The sequence below is a fragment of the Lepidochelys kempii genome, chromosome 7, assembly GCF_965140265.1.
Source record: "Lepidochelys kempii isolate rLepKem1 chromosome 7, rLepKem1.hap2, whole genome shotgun sequence".
Classification (NCBI taxonomy): domain Eukaryota; kingdom Metazoa; phylum Chordata; order Testudines; family Cheloniidae; genus Lepidochelys; species Lepidochelys kempii.
In genome coordinates this window covers 72,778,114-72,797,326 of record NC_133262.1, presented here as the reverse complement: position 1 = coordinate 72,797,326, position 19,213 = coordinate 72,778,114, and the positions used below count along the sequence as shown (strand labels likewise).

The 19,213-nt window shown below is 40.9% G+C and overlaps 1 protein-coding gene across 9 annotated transcripts in view; it reads left to right on the top strand.

Moving 5' to 3' along the window:
* The window catches only part of SHLD2 (shieldin complex subunit 2), a 76,193-nt gene that overhangs the window by 17,552 nt on the left and 39,428 nt on the right, over positions 1 to 19,213 (top strand). For 2 of the 9 annotated variants that reach the window (XM_073353339.1, XM_073353337.1), the window contains exon 3: positions 6,764 to 6,844. The exons of 6 other annotated variants lie outside the window; for them this stretch is intronic. The gene's annotated coding sequence lies outside the window, so the exon portion shown is untranslated. Of the gene's footprint in view, positions 1 to 6,763; positions 6,845 to 15,013; positions 15,143 to 19,213 lie in introns of all 9 variants that reach the window. One more of the 9 variants, XM_073353338.1, reaches the window with a different exon arrangement.

Here is a 19,213-nt window from a genome sequence, read left to right as displayed (position 1 = left end):
ACAGTTTTAATCGCACTGTTAAACAATAGAATCCAATTGAAATTTATTAAATATTTTGGATGTTTTTCTGTATTTTCATATATATTCTATTCTGTGTTATAATTTAAATCAAAGTATATATTTTTATTACAAATATTTGCACTGTAAAAATGGTAAAAGAAATAGTATTTTCATACAAGTACTGTAGTGTAATCTTGTTGTGAAAGTGCAATTTACAAATGTAGATTTTTTTTTTGTTACATAACTTCACTCAATAACAAAACAATGTAAAACTTCAGAGCCTGCAAGTCCAATCAGTTCTACTTCTTGTTCAGCTAATCACTAAAACAAACAACGTTGTTTACATTTACAGGAGATAATGCTGCCCTCTTCTTATTTACAATATCACCAGAAAGTGAGAACAGGTATTTGCATGGCACTTTTGTAGCTGGCATTGCAAGGTATTTACGTGCCAGATATGCTAAACATTCATATGCCCCTTCATGCTTCAGCCACCATTCCAGAGGACATGCTGCCATGCTGATGACGCACGTTCAAAAAATGTGTTAGTTAAATTTGTGACTAAACTCCCTCTCGGATGATGAAAATGAACATGCATCAGTCCGCAGTGCTTTGGATTGTTATCGAGCAGAACCAGTCATCAGCATGGGCATGTGTCCCCTAGAATGGTGGTTGAAGCATGAAGGGACATATAAATCTTTAGCACGTCTAGCACGTAAATACCTTGCGACACCGGCTACAACAGTGCCATGAGAATGCCTGTTCTCGCTTTCAGGTGACATTGTAAACAAGAAGCAGGCAGCATTATCGTCTGCAAATGTAAACAAACTTGTTTGTCTGAGCGATTGGCTGAACAAGAAGTAGGACTGAGTGGACTCGTGGGCTCTAAGATTTTACATTGTTTTATTTTTGAATGCAGCTTTTTTGTACATAATTCTACATTTGTAAGTTCAACTTTCATGATTGCACTACAGTACTTGTTGGAAAGTACAGTACTATTTCTTTTGTCTTTTTACAGTGCAAATACTTGTAATCAAAAATAAGGTGAGCACTGTACACTTCGTATTCTGTGTTGTAATTGAAATCAGTATATTTGAAAATGTAGAAAACTTCCAAAAAATTTAAATAAATGGTATTCTGTTATTGTTTAACAGTGCAGTTAATCACAATTGATTTTTTAATCACTTGACAGCCCTAGTCTTAACTTATTTTTCACATTAAGTAATAGAATTTTGGGACACACAGGAATTCCTATGGTTTTTTTGGCATTATGAGCTAGAATTGTATCCCAGTAATTTGACAACTTTGGACCAGTCCAAAGCATCTGAAACAGGGTACTAATCTTATTTTACATCTTTAGCAGCAGGGTGGCATTTTTGGCAAGATGCCAATTTGCATGGAGTAATTAATATCTTCTGTAAAAGACTGTAATATGACATGAAAATTTTGCACTAATTACAATGGTTCTTTTATTGCTACATATCTCTTGCTAATGTGTTTCAGACCAAGTGTCTCTGATGGCAGTTTCCCATGCTTTTAAAATGTTACTTATTCTTCTGTGGGAGCCAAATAATACTGAATAGATTCTGATAACTGCCTTATGCATAAAAATAATCTTGATTGCACTGTGAAGCAGCGATGCTTATGTTTGTCTTTTGTCTCCATCTGTTTGCATTGTTGCTGGTCGTGATGATTTAAGACTGTCAACTGCTTACTTCATCTCTGTGATAGAACAGATATAAAACCGCCTCATGTGCACAGCAGATAATACTCTCATCTCTTGTTTAGATAGTCTGCAGACATGCAAAGACTGTATTCTAAGTTATGTTTAGGTACCTTGTTGCTCTGAGCCCTGGTCTACACTAGGACTTTAGGTCAAATTTAGCAGCTTTAAATCGATGTAAACCTGCATATGTCCACACGATGAAGCCCTTTATTTCGACTTAAAGGGTTCTTAAAATTTATTTCCTTACTCCACCCCTGACAAGTGGATTAGCGCTTAAATCGGCCTTGCCGGGTCGAATTTGGGGTACTGTGGACACAATTCGACAGTATTGGCCTCCGGGAGCTATCCCAGAGTGCTCCATTGTGACTGTTCTGGACAGCACTCTCAACTCAGATGCATGATTGTTTGCCGTTGCTCTGACGCAGGGAGGGGCGACTGACGACACGGCTTACAGGGTTGGCTTACAGGGAGCTAAAATCAACAAAGGGGGTGGCTTTACATCAAGGAGTATTTCAGGCAGGACTTCACGGAGGGTTCCAATAAGAAATGATGCACCTAAGTTATTGTTCTTATTGGAACAAGGAGGTTAGTCTGGTCTCTGATTGATATATGGCTAGATTACCTCGCTGCCACCTTACCACCTTCTCTGTGAGTGACTGCAGTGTGACCTAGAGGAATGAGTCCCCTAAACGGAGGGTGGGGGGGGGTTGCAAATGAGTACAAAACAAATCTGGTCTATTTCTTGTTTTGATCCACTCCATCTATCTTTTACATCTTTGGCTGGCAGCAGACGGTGCAGAAGGACTGCATGCCATACACATCTCATGGCTGCCTGGCAGAAGATGGTACAATAGGACTGCTAGCCATCCTCATCTCTTGCCTACCCAGCAGAAGATGATGCAATAGGACTGCTAGCAATCCGTATCACCTGCCTGCTCACCATAAGATGGTTCAATAGGACTGACTGCAGGACTAAAGAGAATGACTTGATCAGGTCACTCCAAATTTAGTCCCTGAGCCCATGTCTGACCAGGTCGTCCTGATCGACCTCACACAGGCAACCAGGAGTACCTCGGACATGACGATGACGGCTACCAGTCCTATTGCACTGTCTGCTGCCACAAGGCAATGGGTTGCTGCTGCTGTGTAGCAATGCAGTACCACGTCTGCCAGCACCCAAGAGACATACGGTGACAGTGAGCTGAGCGGGCTCCATGCTTGCCGTGGTATGGCGTCTGCACAGGTAACTCAGGAAAAAAGGCGCGAAACGGTTATCTGTCCTTACTTTCATGGAGGGAGGGAGGGAACGGGAGCCTGACAATATGTACCCGGAACCACCTGCGACAATGTTTTAGCCCCATCAGGCATTGGGATCTCAACCAAGAATTCCAATGGGCAGGGGAGACTGCGGGAACTGTGGGATAGCTACCCACAGTGCAATGCTCCGGAAGTTGACTCTAGCCTCGGTACTGTGGAAGCACTCCGCCGAGTTAATGCACTTAGAGCATTTTCTGTGGGGGGACACACAATCAAATAGATAAAACAGATTTCTAAAAAACCGACTTCTATAAATTCAACCTAATTTCGTAGTGTAGACATACCCTTAGTGTTACTAATAGGCCTCGCGAGTTTATGCATTTGCAAAACAAAAGGCATCACAAAACAAGTATATTTACTTCCTACAAGTCCAGTATTGTTTTCAGATGAGTAGAACTTGAGAGGGCTTTCTATGGAGTACACAGGCCTGATCCTATGCCCATCTGAGTCAATGGGAGTCTTTCCACTGTTTCAGTGGGCTTTGAATTAAGCTGTATCAGCACAGCCATGCACGAACCCAGAGATATTACGCAGCGCGAGAAGAGGACTCTCTTCCTTTCCTAGGGTTGCCAACTTTCTAATAGCAGAAAACTGAACATCCTTGCTTTGCCCCTTCTCTGAGACCCCACTCCCTGCTCACTCCATTTCCCCCTCCCCCACCTCACGCACTTTCTCATTTTCACTGGGGTGGGGCTGGGGATGAGGGGCTTGTGGTGCACGAGGGGGCTCTGGGCTGCGGTCATGGGGTTTGGAGTGTGGGAAGGGGCTCTGAGCTAGGTCGGAGCCCCCGTGGCCATCACTCTGCCTAGGAGCCAGACATGAGGGCCACTTCCGGGAATTGTGGAGAGCCTGCTAGCCCTGCTCCGCCGGCAACTAAACTTTTAATAACCCAGTCGGCAGTGCTGACTGGAGCCACCAGGGTCCCTTTTCGACCGGGTGTTCCAATCGAAAACTGGACACCTGGCAACCCTATTTTCCCCCTGGTCCAGGGACTCAGAGAGCTGCCGCTGCAATGTTTGTTGGACATGCTCGTGAAGCAGGAAAACGGACTGTGTCAACTCTCCGTCTTTGCAGAACACAATGAATCATAGAAGATTAGGGTTAGAAGAGACCTCAGGAGGTCATCTAATCCAACCCTCTCCTCAGAGAAGGACCAACCCCAACTAAATCATCCCAGCCAGCGCTTTGTCAAGCCAGGCCTTAAAAACCTCTAAGGATGGAGATTCCACCACCTCCCTAAGTAACCCATTCCAGTGCTTCACCACCCTTCCAGAGAAATAGTTTTTCCTAATATACAACTTAGACCTCCCCCATTGAAACTTGAGACCATTGCTCCTTGTCCTGTCGTCTGCTACCACTGAGAACAGCCTAGCTCCATCCTCCTTGGAACTCCCCCTTCAGGTAGTTGAAGGCTGCTGTCAAATCCCCATTTCTTGCACAATTTTTGTTTCCAAAACTTTTTTTTTTTTTTTTTAAATCCACTTGTTTTTTACTTTTAGAAATGTTGGCTATTGAATTCTGAGTTAAGCCTTCCAAAACTTTCTGGTAACATAAAGTAGACTACAGCTTTTAGTGATCTGTATGGAATGTCTTTGGAGGTTGAGGTCCAGATCCTAGAGAACAAGATATGCCTTTGAAAATCACCAGCACAACTGGCATTGATTGGCAGTTTCACCAGAGAGGCCAAGCATCAAACAGACCATTGAGTCCAAGGATTGAATTAGACCTCTCATCCCAGAAATGGTCCAGCCAGGGTGGGACAACAACATAGCAGTCCTGGGAAAATTGGTGCTTCTACTAACCAGGCTGTAGCTGTTTTCTGTATGAAAAAAATCTATAATTTTAAAACAGTAATACAGTACACCACAAATTCATTTTAAAAATATATTTTTACTTTGTAAAAAAGTAAAATAAAAGACTTCCTTCCATTTTGTAATTCAGAGTACACCAGGCTCTGGGAAAACAGTATGATACGTGTAATGCTTGATTAAAGGCTTCGTTTAGATCTGTGAAAATCCACTGATTTCCATAAATTTGCATGGATGTAACTGAGAACAGAATTTACCCTGAAAGATTTATTGTAGCTCTATTTAGATGCTCATATGTTGTTGTTGTCCCCCCGCCCCTCCTTCCTTCCACTGTCCCCAAAGGAATCTGAGCATTTATTTACATGCGTTTCTGTAAGTACTGGAGTTATTCCAAAATTGCACATATATCAGAAAATGAATGACTGTTTGGTTATTTCATTTACCAAAGGTAAATGAAGCAGATATTTATGAAGTCATTGGGAGGTAAATTATCTTCAGTTCAGCAGGTTAATCATTAATATTTGGAGGATTTTTCTTGCCCTGCTGTATTAGGAGGAGAACATCACCCGACAGACATTTAAATTGTTTTATTTAACTAAAACAACGATATGTATTCTGGATTTTTTTCTTCAACAGCAAACATATAATATTTTAACAAAACAAGCATTTGAATTTAGTTAAACATCCAATTTTTTTAAAATCAGGTTTGTTTTTCTTTGTTTAACTAAAAATAGTTAAATTAAATATTTTTTAAAAAATAGACTGTCAGCCAGCTCAACATGAGAAACTTAAAATATTGGCTTCTGCAGCTAACTCAATTGTCTTCACCTTCATTTTCCTGTTTGTTCATAATCTGGGAAAGAAAAACAAGATATCCTGCTTTTTCAGGTCCCAAACGATTTCTCAGTTTGGAATGAATTAGTCCAAAGGAAGAAAATATTCTTTCTACAAGGGCAGAAGAAGCTACTGCCGTTAAAAGTGAGATTATCACTTCAACAGACTCTGAATCCAAGGGCTTAAGTGACTTCCACCAGTTCACTGGTGTGACTTTCTTTAAAACATTATCAGCAAACATATATTTCTTGAATGGTTCACCTTTAGCTCTGAAGTTTATTGTAGTTGCCATTGTGGAGGGATTATTGCTGGATGTCCATGTCATAACCAACTCCTTTTCTTCAGCAGTTAAGGTTTGACCTTGGTACTGAGTATTGAGACTATTTGCAAGAAAATGAGCTGGAGATAGTGCTTGTCCCATTTGTTTTTTAAAAGCTTGTAATTTAACTCTGTCATTGCATATGTCTCTTTTTAAGATCTCCCTCAGTTCCTTGCAAATTTCAACAGCGTCAGCAGTAAAACAGCTATTTCCCTGCATTTTGTTCGAGGCTACAGAAATAGGCTTCAGGGTACTCAGCATGTGTTCAACGTTTCTCTTACGCCCAATGTTGAGAACTTAGGCTGTGACAGGGCCCTCTATTTTTTCACGATTTTGTTCACAAACTGTGATCAGATTAGGCCAGTTCTTGATATAGTGCCCAAAACAGTCCACTAGAGTTCCATCACACGTGTTGTGGGAGAGTTACCTTGGTTCCTCCCACTTTTTTCAAAGCACCTGCTGCAAAATGGTTGTTATGGAAGTATTTTGCAATTTCAACAACATTAGCCTTTATTTCTGGAACTCTGAAGTCTTTGGCTAGGAGGTGCATCAAATGAGCACTGAAGCTGTATATTATTAGCTTGGGACTCTCTCCTAAATAATTTCTTATCTTGGATACATTTGTAGCATTGTCTGTGACCAAGCTGCATACTAGACATTTAAATTTTGTTTTCCACAGTTCGGTATAGCTTTTACTGCTACTTTTTGTAAGTATTCTGCTATGTGTGCATTTCCTCATGTATCAATTGTTTCTGTAAGGAAGACCTTCCCTCCTTCTGTTGTCACACGAGCACATACAGCAGGATCGCTGGGGACATTGCTCCACCCATCAAGACTCAGGTTAGCAATTTTACCCTCTAGACCTTTTGTACACTGCTCAATTTCTCTTTCATACACTTTATCCAGCAATTTGCCTATGACATCTGGTCTTAATGGCTGAACCATATTAATGAAGTGTGGGTTCTCAGTCGTACAGAAAGGAGAGTTTGTTGCATAAACAAATTGGGCAAATTTTTCATCAATTACCTCTTTTTGTAATCTGCTGGTTCTTATCACAAATTTATCTATGGTTGTTTCTGGGTGATGAGGATTTTTTTTCTTTTTGCTACATGTGATATACTGTGGCTATGTGACATACATGATGTGGCTGAAACACTATCATTAGCAGATAACTCTGAAACTATAGAAAATGATGGTGATCTTGAAGGTGGATAGTCTTCAGAATCCTGTATGTTGTGGATGGATTCTCCTAAACAGAATAGGTCAATGCAGTTATTCAATTATTATTACCATACTGCTCATTTAGTATTACTCATTGCATTCACTGACACTCAGTACTACTTTAAAGGTGAAATTGAAAAGGAAGATCTGCCTATTTCAGCTATTTATTTTTTATCACAACTGCATCTGAAATGATAGTACCATTGAGCAAAAAATATAGCTGTTACTCTAACATGAGAATTCCAGAAGAATAGTCCAGAAGGAAGACAGGCAGTCCTTAAGAACGAAGTATGAAATAAAAAAAAGTTTACCAGCCTGAAGATTCTGCATTTTCAGACATATTCCTTTCATCGTCTTCAACATCTCATGATGTTGTTTCATTTAGGCAACCAGGCCTTGCATTTCATTGTTGCACTGTTTGCATTTTGCACGCGTGCCTGTCTTACCCACAGTACAGGAACTTTATTAAAATATTCCTAAAAATATTCTTTTACAACTTGCTGCCATTATAGATTTTTCCTTCTAGTGAGAGAATGGTATGGTAGATCTCAAATCAATGAAGGCTACGCTCGGAAGGACCTCAAGACTTCTGGAATATGCTGCTCAAACAGTTCAACTTTTGTTTCTACTGCCTGTCCCTCCTTTGTCACATTTGTCTCCAGACTTCTTCTCCTTATCCAGATCTGTTCCGCCCCCAACAATCTTCTATTCATTGAACTTTCTGAAACTTTGCACTTTTAGAGACAGGGAAGGAATTGACTCTATGTACACAAATTTGCAGAGGGACAATAGGGTTGAGGTCTGTTATTTGTCCCCTCTATATGTTGTTTGTTTATTTAAAAACATTTTTGCTCTTAACATGCTTGTTATCTCTGGAGACACAAATCCACAGTTTGAGAAGTGCAAAACTAAGCATCTCTGATAGTATCTTCTAGACTGAGCACTGAGTCCCATTGGGTAGATAGAAAGATTAACCTAAATAATCTATACAGAAGCCCCTGGAACTCCATAAGATTGGATCCCTAATCCATGAACTATTGTAACTCATTTAAAACTTTTCTTAAACATTACTTGAATATATTGTTTCATTCTATAGAAGTAGAATTTATAATCCCTATTCCATGATGAGATATCTTTGAGCTATAATGTATCTTAATTAAAACTGTAGCTCACGAAAGCTCATGCTCAAATAAATTGGTTAGTCTCTAAGGTGCCACAAGTACTCCTTTTCTTTTTGCGAATACAGACTAACACGGCTGTTACTCTGAAACCCTTAATTAAAACTATCTTTCAATAGGTTTGTTCCTCAAAAAGCATTTTATCAAAAAAACCAATTTTTATCTACCCTGTTTATAACTGTATGGTAAAATGAGAAAGTAGGCAATTTTTCAGTAATAGTGGGCTCGGACACTTGTATTTTTGTGTCTGATTTTGTAAGCAAGTAATTTTAAAGTGAGATGAAATTTGGGGGTACACAAGCCAAATCAGGCTCCTGAAAGAGGTACAGGAGTCTGGAAAGAGAACCACTGTACTAGGTTGTTAATAGATTTCATTACTTTACTGGAAACAGTTTTATATAAAGATGGGTTTCCATTTTGTCACTGAAGCACTTGAGACTTTGTTATACACTATGGTTTATTGTGAGCAAAGAAAATTGATATGTATGTATATTATCCACATAGTACTGTAGCAAGTTAAACCAATAAAAGTTGCTTTTGTTCTACTGATAGCCTCTAGGCATCAGGGATTTCCAAACATCAGGATTATTTCTTGACATCGTGCTTGGCACTGTACAGAACATTGGAGAAAACCGTTTCTTAGAGGCAAATGTAAGATAACAGATCAGGTTTTTTTGTATAGGGTTTTTATAGGCTGTCCAGGGTCGAAGAATAGATATCTGGAGGTGGGGCCACTGAGTTCTGTAATCCTCAAGTGACCAAGCGTATTCCCTTTCGAGTGGGCAGCTAGAGAGGGACTTACCTCTTGTGCCCTATGAAGATGATGATCTATCATGGCTTTTGTGGTCATAAGAACGGCCATACTTGGTCAGACCAAAGGTCCATCTAGCCCAGTATCCTGTCTTCCGAAAGTGACCAATGCCAGGTACTTTAGAGGGAATGAACAGAACAGATAATCCTCAAGTGACTCATCCCTTGTCACCCATTTTCCAGCTTCTGGTAAAACCGAGGCGAGGGACACCATCCCTTCCCATTCTGAGGCCTTTCAGAAACTGCTCAAGGAGGAAGAGATCAGTTAAAGGGTTTGTCTGCACTAGAAAGGGTTTGGCAATATAGCTATACCAGCAAACTCTCCTAATGGGGAGACAGCTTATACCAGCAAAAGATATATTTTGTTGGTGTAATTTATACCAGTTCCCCCAAACAAAATAAGCTATGCTAGCAAATCGACACTTTTGACAGTATCGCTTCCACTACACTAGAGCTTTTGCTGGGATAACCATGTAAGATAGGGGTGTGATTTTTGTCAAACACCCAACTTTCCCAGGTGCCAGCAAAACTTTTAAGTGTGGACCAGGGCAAGATGTTAGCAGTCTGCAATTCATGAAGTTGACAAGCAGCTTGTTTCATTAACAGAGAGAAATATAATCAACCCATTGTGAGAACAAAATTAAGTGCATTTATTTCAATACGATTTGTGTCTCTGCCTTAGAGCAGTGTTTCTGAACCACTGGTCTGGGGCCTCCTGGGGGGCCACGAGCAGGCTTCAGGGGGTCTGCCAAGCAGGACCAGTGTTAGACTTGCTGGGGCCCAGAGCAGAAAGCCAAAGCCCCACTGCATGGGTCTGAAGCCTGGAGCCTTGAGCCCCCTCATCCAGGGTTGAAGTTGAAGCCTAAGCAATGTAGCTTCATGGGGGGCCCCCTGTGGTGTGGGGTCCCAGCCAATTGCCCTGTTGGCTAACCCCTAATGCTGGCCCTGGCTTTTGTATACAGAAAAAACAGTTGTGGCACACATGGGCCATAGAGGTTTTTATAGCATGTTGAGAACCCCTGCCTTAGAGCACACAGTTTAGTTTAAAGGTAGAAGAAAAAGGAAAAGGAGTGGGGCAAACTACATCTAAAATGTAAAAAAGCACCTTTGGTGCAGTCATGTATGTTTGATAGTTACTTAGGGCTTGACTACACTTACATTTTATAGCGCTCTAACTTGCTGGCTCAGGGGTGTGAAAAATACCCCCCCTGAGCGCAGCAAGTCAGAGTGCTTTAAAGCACGAGTGTAAACAGGCTTCGAGCATGGCTCCCAGCGCTCGGAGCTAATCCCCTCATGGAGGTGGATTACCAGGAGCGCAACCACACCTGCTCTTCAAAGCACTGCTGCGGGAGCACTTTGAAGTTTCCAGCGTAGCCATGCCCTCAGTCACCTGTTTTCTGTTAAAGCTTAACTAGTTTGCCGAACTAATATCTATCCATACAACTGAAAGCTAAAAGATCATGTATCTCCTATTCTGAAGGACACCAAAACTCCCTTCTTCAAAACTGAGGTTTTGGAAAATTGTGTCTCTCATCATAATGTGCACTTGCTGTGTGTGAGAAGAGTACCTTGATACTTTTTTCTTGAAGACCTGATACCAAAGCAGTCAAAGACTTGAATATTTCATCCTTTTTGTGTGTTTCAGTTTTACCTGACTTTTTACCTTTTATCTCTCATTCTCTGAAAGGTCACTGTTCTAAAGGACTTTTAACTTCTGTTGGTTGTAATGGTCGCTGTATCCTCATGTCTCTAATTGTGTGTGCTGTATGTATTGCAAAACAAAAATCAATGTTTGTTCCTTTTCAAAAGGAAAAATCCTGCAAGTGATGCTTCAAGAATCAGCAAAGGCAAAGTAACTGCTCCTTTTATTCTAATTTTTAAAGACAAAAGGACGACATCTCAGTTGTCTGAATGTTTTAATATTCAAAACTCGCAGCCTTATTTCTATATTTCAGAGTAGCTATTCTGGAATACAAGTGACTTTACTTCAGTTATTCTGGTAACAAAAGTGTAGTATTTATTCTGGAACAGTGTCCACATGGGCAACATTCTATGAGGACAACTATTGTGGAATCATTCCACAGTAGCTATGCTAATCAATCTCCCCACTTAGTCAATCCCTATGTCTATTATTTTCCTGTGAGGCTCTTCTTATAGCAAGGATGAAATTGGCTCCATGTAAATAGTATTTACACTTTTCATTGAAATTCAAATCTACATTAATGATGAATGGGAAAGCCATTTATTTTTAACAATATTAAAATCCTGCTCCCCCTCAAAATTATCTACTTAGTACAGGGGTCGGCAAACTATGGCCCACGGGCTGAATTCGGCCCATCAGGGCTTTGGATCCGGCCCATGGGATTGCCACCCCCGTGGCGCTGTGAGCCCTGCACCACTGCTGGAAGCAGTTGGTACCACATCCCTGCAGCCCCTGGGGGCGGGGCAGGGGCAGAGGGCTCTGTGCGCTGCTCTCACCTACAGGCACTGCCCCCCGCAGCTCCCATTGGCCAGGAGCGGGGAAATGCGACCAATGGGAACTTTGGGGGAGATACCCTCAGGCGAGGGCAGTGTGTGGAGCCCTCGCCGGAGCCACCGCCCCAGGGGCCACAGGGACATGGTGCCAGCCGTTTCCAGAAGCGTTGTGGGGCCAAGGCAGGCAGCCTGATTTGCGCCGCTGCACACTGCTGCCACCCTGGAGCCGCTACCTTACCCAAGTAAGCAGTGCCGGGCTGGAACCCACACCCCGAACCCTTCTTGAACCCCGCATCCCAACCCTCTGCTGCACCCCAACCCCCTGCCCTGAGCCTCCTGCCACACCACTCCTCGGCCTCAAGCCCCCTGCTGCACCCCGCACCCTCCTGCACCCCTGCCCTGACGCAGGGCTGGGCATGCGGGTTCCAGGGTGAGGCCACAAATGAGGGGTTCAGGGTGCGGGAGGGGGCTCCAGGCTGGGGGTTCAGGTACAGGTGGGTTCGGGCTCTGGGGTGGGGCTGAGGATGAGGAATTTGGGGTGCAGGAGGGTGCTCCTGGCTGGAACCAAAGGCTTCCGAGGGCAGGAGGGGAACAGGGGTTGGGGCACAGGAGGAGGTCAAGGGTGCAGGCTCTGGGTGGCGCTTACCCCAAGCAGCTCCCAGAGGCAACGGCATAGCCCCCCTCTTCCAGCTCCTATGCAGAGGCATGGCCAGGCTGCTCTGTGCACTGCCTCATCCACAGGCGCCGTCCCCTCAGCTCCTGGAAGCAGCAGCATGTCCGCCCTCCAGCTCCTACGTGGAGGCGTGACCAGGCGGCTCTGCACGCTGCCCTGGACCCAGGCGCCGCTGCTGCAGCTTCCATCGGCCCTGGTTCCTGGCCAATGGGAGCTGCGGGGGCGGCACTTGGGGCAGGGACAGCATGCAGAGCTCACTGTCTGTCCCTACACAGAGGAGCCGGAGTGGGGACTTACTGCTTCTTCCGGGAGCTGCATGGAGCCACGGCACACGCGGAGCAGGGCAAGCTCCTGACCCTGTTCCCTGGCAGGAGCTCAAGGGCTGGATGTAGCCCATGGGCCATAGTTCGCCCATTCCTGTTCTGAAAGAACAGTCAGTTCAGAAAACAGAGCCTAGAGTTTAAAGCTGACCTCACTGTGAGATACTTATTTCTTCTTCATAACCCCTTCATACAGTGATTTTACCATTACAATAGCTTACTGAATGGGAAGTAGTCCAATGTGACTACTCAAGTGCTTGAAGTTAAGCATGTAAGTGTTTGCAGGATCAGGACCAGGAGTTTCTCAATTTCTGCTCTGTATTTTGTTTTTGCTTATAATGGGCTAATTGATTTTGTCTAGTTATTCCCTGAAAATAGACAGCTTACGTTTGGGTATTTTCAGTTAGAGTTAAATATAATAGACACATTATTCATTTTAAAAGATGAAATGACATAGTGGCAATATAGATTAAGACTAAGTAGATAATTTTGAGGGGGAGCGGGATTTTAATATTGTTAAAAATAAATGGCTTTCCCATTCATCATTAATGTAGATTTGAATTTCAATGAAAAGTGTAAATACTATTTACATGGAGCCAATTTCATCCTTGCTATAAGAAGAGCCTCACAGGAAAATAATAGACATAGGGATTGGCTAAGTGGGGAGATTGATTAGCATAGCTACTGTGGAATGATTCCACAATAGCTGTCCTCATAGAATGTTGCCCATGTGGACACTGTTCCAGAATAAATACTACACTTTTGTTAGCAGAATAACTGAAGTAAAGTCACTTGTATTCCAGAATAGCTACTCTGAAATAACTCTACTAGCTGATTTTGCTAAGTAGTTAAAATCATAATCTCTATGCAAAGACTTATATTTAAGGTTTAGATGAGAGGCATTGTGTGTCGGTTACAAGCCATGAAATTGGGATAAGGAAAAAAGGAGGACGAGGATGACAAAAAGAACTCATGCAGTTCTCTTGTGTGTGCACAGATTTTTTGATTTCTTACCATCTTGCACTGTGACTGCTACTCCAACAGATCATCCAAAATCATCTTATTTTTCTGGACCCCCACTTAATGGTGGGACTGGATACTCTTCCAAGCTCTGCCCATATAAGAAATTACTTAGTATATTGTGCAGATGTTCAATATGATCACCTGTGTGATCTTATCTGGCTTTCCTTTCCTGATACGTGTATGTTCCTTTGGCATTCTTGTGCATGTCTCTCCATGGGAGGGCTCAGTGTCCCCATTGGGCTTTGCTAGGCTCCTGGGCTTGGCTTTTTCCTGATTTGGGGGAAACAAAAAGTGGTGATAAACTCCCTAGCTTTCCTCACTTGTGGTGCCAACATGAGCGGTCATTGTAGATCTTCATAACCTGATCCTTCCTCTCCTTTCTTATTTGAATTAATGAGCAGTGACATGGTTACCAATGTTGATATTTAAAGGATTATCACTGAGCATCTGAATGCTTATTGAGATGAATGGGGCAGATGTGACAGTCTGTGCAGATTACATCTTTCAGCATTTCCCATGCTGGCAATGCAGGGAAAAGTCAGTACGTTGGTTAGACTTGTTTCACCATGTTTTGAGGCTATCTCAGAGGTCACAGCAGCTAGAGACTTACTTTAAAAAATAAATAAATATATGCTGCTATTCTGGAGAACATGAAAAAGATGCCACTATGTCATGCAGCTGTGTACCAGTGCAATCCTAGCCCTGATCCGTAGCGATCTCTGACCCCTTCATTCCCACTGTGATATTCCTTGTAGCTGACACCTTACCTGACCAACCTTTCACCACCTAGGACAGATTATTTTTCACCACGGACTCTAAACCCTACTTTGAACTGAATTTGAATGTGAGATAAACGAGATTATTAGCAAGAAGACTTTTTTTTAGTTCCTTTGCACTGCACGGCCAGTGGAACTTTAGTTCGGTCTTATCTTTGTGTAAACTGAAGATGGGAAAAGCCTGGAAGTAACAGTGAAATGAACAAAAAATAAAAGCACTGCCACTCTTTACAACTGCAGGGGAAATCCTAATTTATTTATAAGACACTAAACATACAGGGCCAGATTCACAGCTGGGCTCAATCTGCATAGCTCCTTTTAAATATAATGGAACTACTCAAGTTAGTAACTATCATCCTGAGTAAAGGGGTTCACAATCTGGCCCTTACCTATTACCATCACAGAACACCAAATCAAAGGTTTAAGTGCAATAACATATTGGCATTTTCACAGAATGTATTGAATGAGAATAATTAAGCTTTATGCACTCCATGAATCTATTCCTATTGATCTTTTTTGGTACTTTCTACCAGATTTTTTTTAATTTACCAATTGAATGTATGAGCCGCCATACTGGGTAAGACCAAAGATCCATCTAGCCCAGTATCCTGTCTTCCAGCAGTGGCAAATGTCGGGTGCCCCAGAGGGAATGAACAGAACAGGTAATCATGAAGTGATCCATCCCCTGTCACCCATTCCCAGCTTCTGGCAAACAGAGGCTAGGGATATCATTCTGTGTTATAGATATATATTGAAACTATCATCTGAGGTGGAACTGTAGTAATTTTTTTTCTAAATAGGGAAATAATCCTTCTGAATCAATACTGGAGCTGTGATATTTTTAATTTTTTTTCCAGAAATTTAAAGGGAGTTAGGCACCTTACTCGCATTACATTTCAGCTTGAGTCAGACCCCTTTAAAGGTTCCAATCTTATGTGTAACGATTAATGTACTAGCTTTAGAGGATGCAGAGACACATAATTAGGTAATGGAAATGGACTTGTAAATTCATTTAATGGTGTTAAGCATCTATCTGTTTAAAACTATAGACATTTAAAACTGCTTTGAATATTAGGCAGGTCACAAATTTTTACAAATGCTAATAAATGATATTGGCATGGTGGCTTCAAAAGAGTTGTGTTAAAATCAGAATTTGTCTTATTGTGTAAGCTGGAGAAAAACGTATTAATGTGCTCTACCAGATTTTATATGATAGCAGTTTTAATGATTAGTTGCAGTGCATTGCAAATGCAAAACTTGCTGAAGCAGCTAGTTGTGTTTTAATAGATCATTGACCCGTCAATCAGACTCTGACCACTTCAGAGATAAGAAGCTATGTTTCCATTGGTCTGAGTACAGCACCCTTCTGCAAATTGAGAAATGGTGTAATCATTAACAGGAGTAATGGATGTGAGCATTCAGGTTTCAGCTAGTATCTCTGAGTTTCAAGTCCTATTATCTTTAGTGTGATTAACTCTTTAACCTATGTGTGCATGACCAAATGTGTTGTAAATAGGCATTAGTTCTATGACAATGGTACATATGTCAGCAGGTACTCAGGTGGCTTTTTGATCATTTTAAAGGTCTGCAATCTTAATAAGAAATTCTGATTTGTTTCTTTTTTTCAGACTTGTTTCTTTGAGTGCAAAACATGTAAAGACAGAGAAAGCACTCCGGTAGTGAAACCTGGATTTGTGCTGGAAATGTCCCACCTGTTGATCACTTTAGATAAGCTATTACCAGCAGGACAGTGGGGTGGGAGGAGGTATTGTTTCATGATTTCTGTGTGTATATAAAGTCTGCTGCAGTTTCCACGGTAAACATCTGATGAAGTGAGCTGTAGCTCACGAAAGCTCATGCTCAAATAAATTGGTTAGTCTCTAAGGTGCCACAAGTACTCCTTTTCTTTTTGCGAATACAGACTAACACGGCTGTTCCTCTGAAACCTGTTATTGAAGTAAATAAGTGATAGAACTACCTACCAAAGAGAGTTGTTTTAAAGTGCCATCAACGCATTCAGATTTATAGAGAGATTTTTCCAGAACCTCATTAAAATATTACCTATTTTTCCATGTGAATACTGATTATGTAGAGCTATTTAATGTCGTCAAAGTTCAGTGCATTTGATGTAGTAAATCACTTGGGTATTGCCAAAGCATATTGCTTTATTGTGGCATCGCTAAATGAATCAGGGAGTAGACCAAAGGCTGATAATGCTTCTTCTTAATCTTCCAAAGTTCAAAAGAACATAAGAAAAATCACAGTGCAAAAAGCTTGAAATGAAGTGGAATTAATTTCTCTACCTTACTCAATAATTTCTGTAACCTCTCCTTCTTAATTGTGTGTTTGTGATGTAATTTATTTACTGCAGAAAAAGTGTGAGGATACAAGGTTCATCGTATAGAGGTAGATGTTAGTGTAAATTGAGGCTAAAAAAGTTATGCTTTCAAATAGGAGAATACCTGAATTTACATGCAGATATTTTGCTTTATCAGCAAAGATGAGAGAAAAAGAAATGGAGAAGAAACATGACAGTTTTAATGAGAAGTTGCTAAAACATTCCCTAACTGAGAGCTTGCCAGCTCATAGCGTAGATTTCTGATGTTTTGAAAACTGCTTTCTCATTTAATAAGAACCAGACATCTTTAAAGCAATGCTATATGTTTAAGTTGCGTACATTCTGCATAGAGCAAAATTTATTCCGAATACGTTTTCATGTACCAAAAAATTTGTTTCAAAATAGATGACTTGCTAGAGTAAATGACATCTTCATGCAAGTAACGTTTTGTTTCTATATTAAAAGTTGACAAAAAATCATCAGATTGCAGTCTCATTTAATCCACTTCAGGGAAAGCATTTAATGTAATGTCACAAGGTGCCCCCAGGATTGTACGGTACATGTACGGTATTACACCTTGCCAACATTCCAAGTTTATTTCCCCATCTGCAGCTGGCAGGTCTTTCTCTGCTTGACAGCATTTTGGTATTTCAGTAAACAAGTCTTTTTGTTTATATAAGGCATGTGTATATTGCTAGATCATGAAATAGCTGAGGCATTAATGCAAAAACTGTTGTCTAAAGAAGAGAACATGTTAAAATGGCTTTGAAAATATTGTAGTCATGTATTTATATAGTGCCTCTTACCAAGGTGGATCCCAAAGCAGAGATCGGTCTCTGTCTGTATGTGTGTGTACACGTACAGACACGCATAGATGACTATCACTTTTCGCAGGCATACATATAGATGACTATCACTTTTCCCAGTTCTGAAATCCTCTGGGAGGAAATGAAGTAACTTTCATTATTAACCTGTCTTTCCTTCCCTCCATCTTCTTGTGCTCTGGTATACCCTACTTCCTTTACCATGTGTATACTTTACTGCTTTTATCTCATGTATCACAAACCCTATACACACACACGTATGAACAGCAAGCACAATTACTTAAAACAAAACATAGAGCTATTTAACCCACAACGAACCAAAAAAGTACATAATCATAGTGTTATAAGCCTCGTCCTCCCTTCCCACTGTTTGTTTGTATCATTTGTTTTGTTATGTCTAAACTTAAATTGTAAGTTTTTGGGGGGCAAGAACCATGTCTTCTTTTTTCCCCTTAAGTTCTATGACAACACTGTGCAAAATGAAGAGAGAATGTTTCATCCAGTTGAATCTTCAAAGGAAATTTAGATAGGTAGAGTGTAATTACCTATGTTAGAATGTGGTAAAATCCATGCTATGGAACCTTTAAAGACAGGTCTGCTGGGACCTCATGTCTGCCAGGACCTCAGTTTTACATCTAATCTAAAATACCAATATATACTGGGATAAACAGCCATAAATACTGTTCATGTTCTCATGCATTAACAGAAAGGAGCTAACTTTGGGCTTCTTTAGTTTTACCTTTTGCAGTTTTATTCTCATATGTTGATGCAGTTTTTCATGGAAACTAAAGATAGTAGTGCCTGGGGATTAAAAACAAATCTAGTTCCCATGTTTTTAATAATAGCCAAAATTACAAAATAAAAGAACTGCATATCTTTGAATGTAATTTTCCACCAATGTTTTCCCTTCAACAGTACAGTTAATCTATTAAGTCTGAGCACAGTCATCTTGCAGATAGAGTATGTATGAAACATGGTATTCAGCACACTGCTGGAAATATTGTAAAACAACACCACATTTCTAAGATATATTTCTTTTTCATATTTGAAATTAATGCTGAAATTATGTATTTATCCCTTTTAATTAAAATGATTTTTCTGTGTCTCAGCTAAACACTGCTGGAAGCTGCTTTAGACTGCCATTTGAATCCCTGCATAGTATTTACAGAAAACAGCAGCTGGGTTTTCATTTTAACTATGATGACTGTACATTTTGGTGACGTTTTTAAATGCCAGTTTACCTTCAGATATGAATATGTGATGAGATATGTCTTGCAGTGTTGATTTGTAAACAAGTTACTCTCTAAGCACAGGTTTCAGAGTAACAGCCGTGTTAGTCTGTATTCGCAAAAAGAAAAGGAGTACTTGTGGCACCTTAGAGACTAACCAATTTATTTGAGCATGAGCTTTCGTGAGCTACAGCTCACTTCATCGGATGCATACCGTGGAAACTGCAGCAGACTTTATATACACACAGAGAATATGAAACAATACCTCCTCCCACCCCACTGTCCTGCTGGTAATAGCTTATCTAAAGTGATCATCAGGTTGGGCCATTTCCAGCACAAATC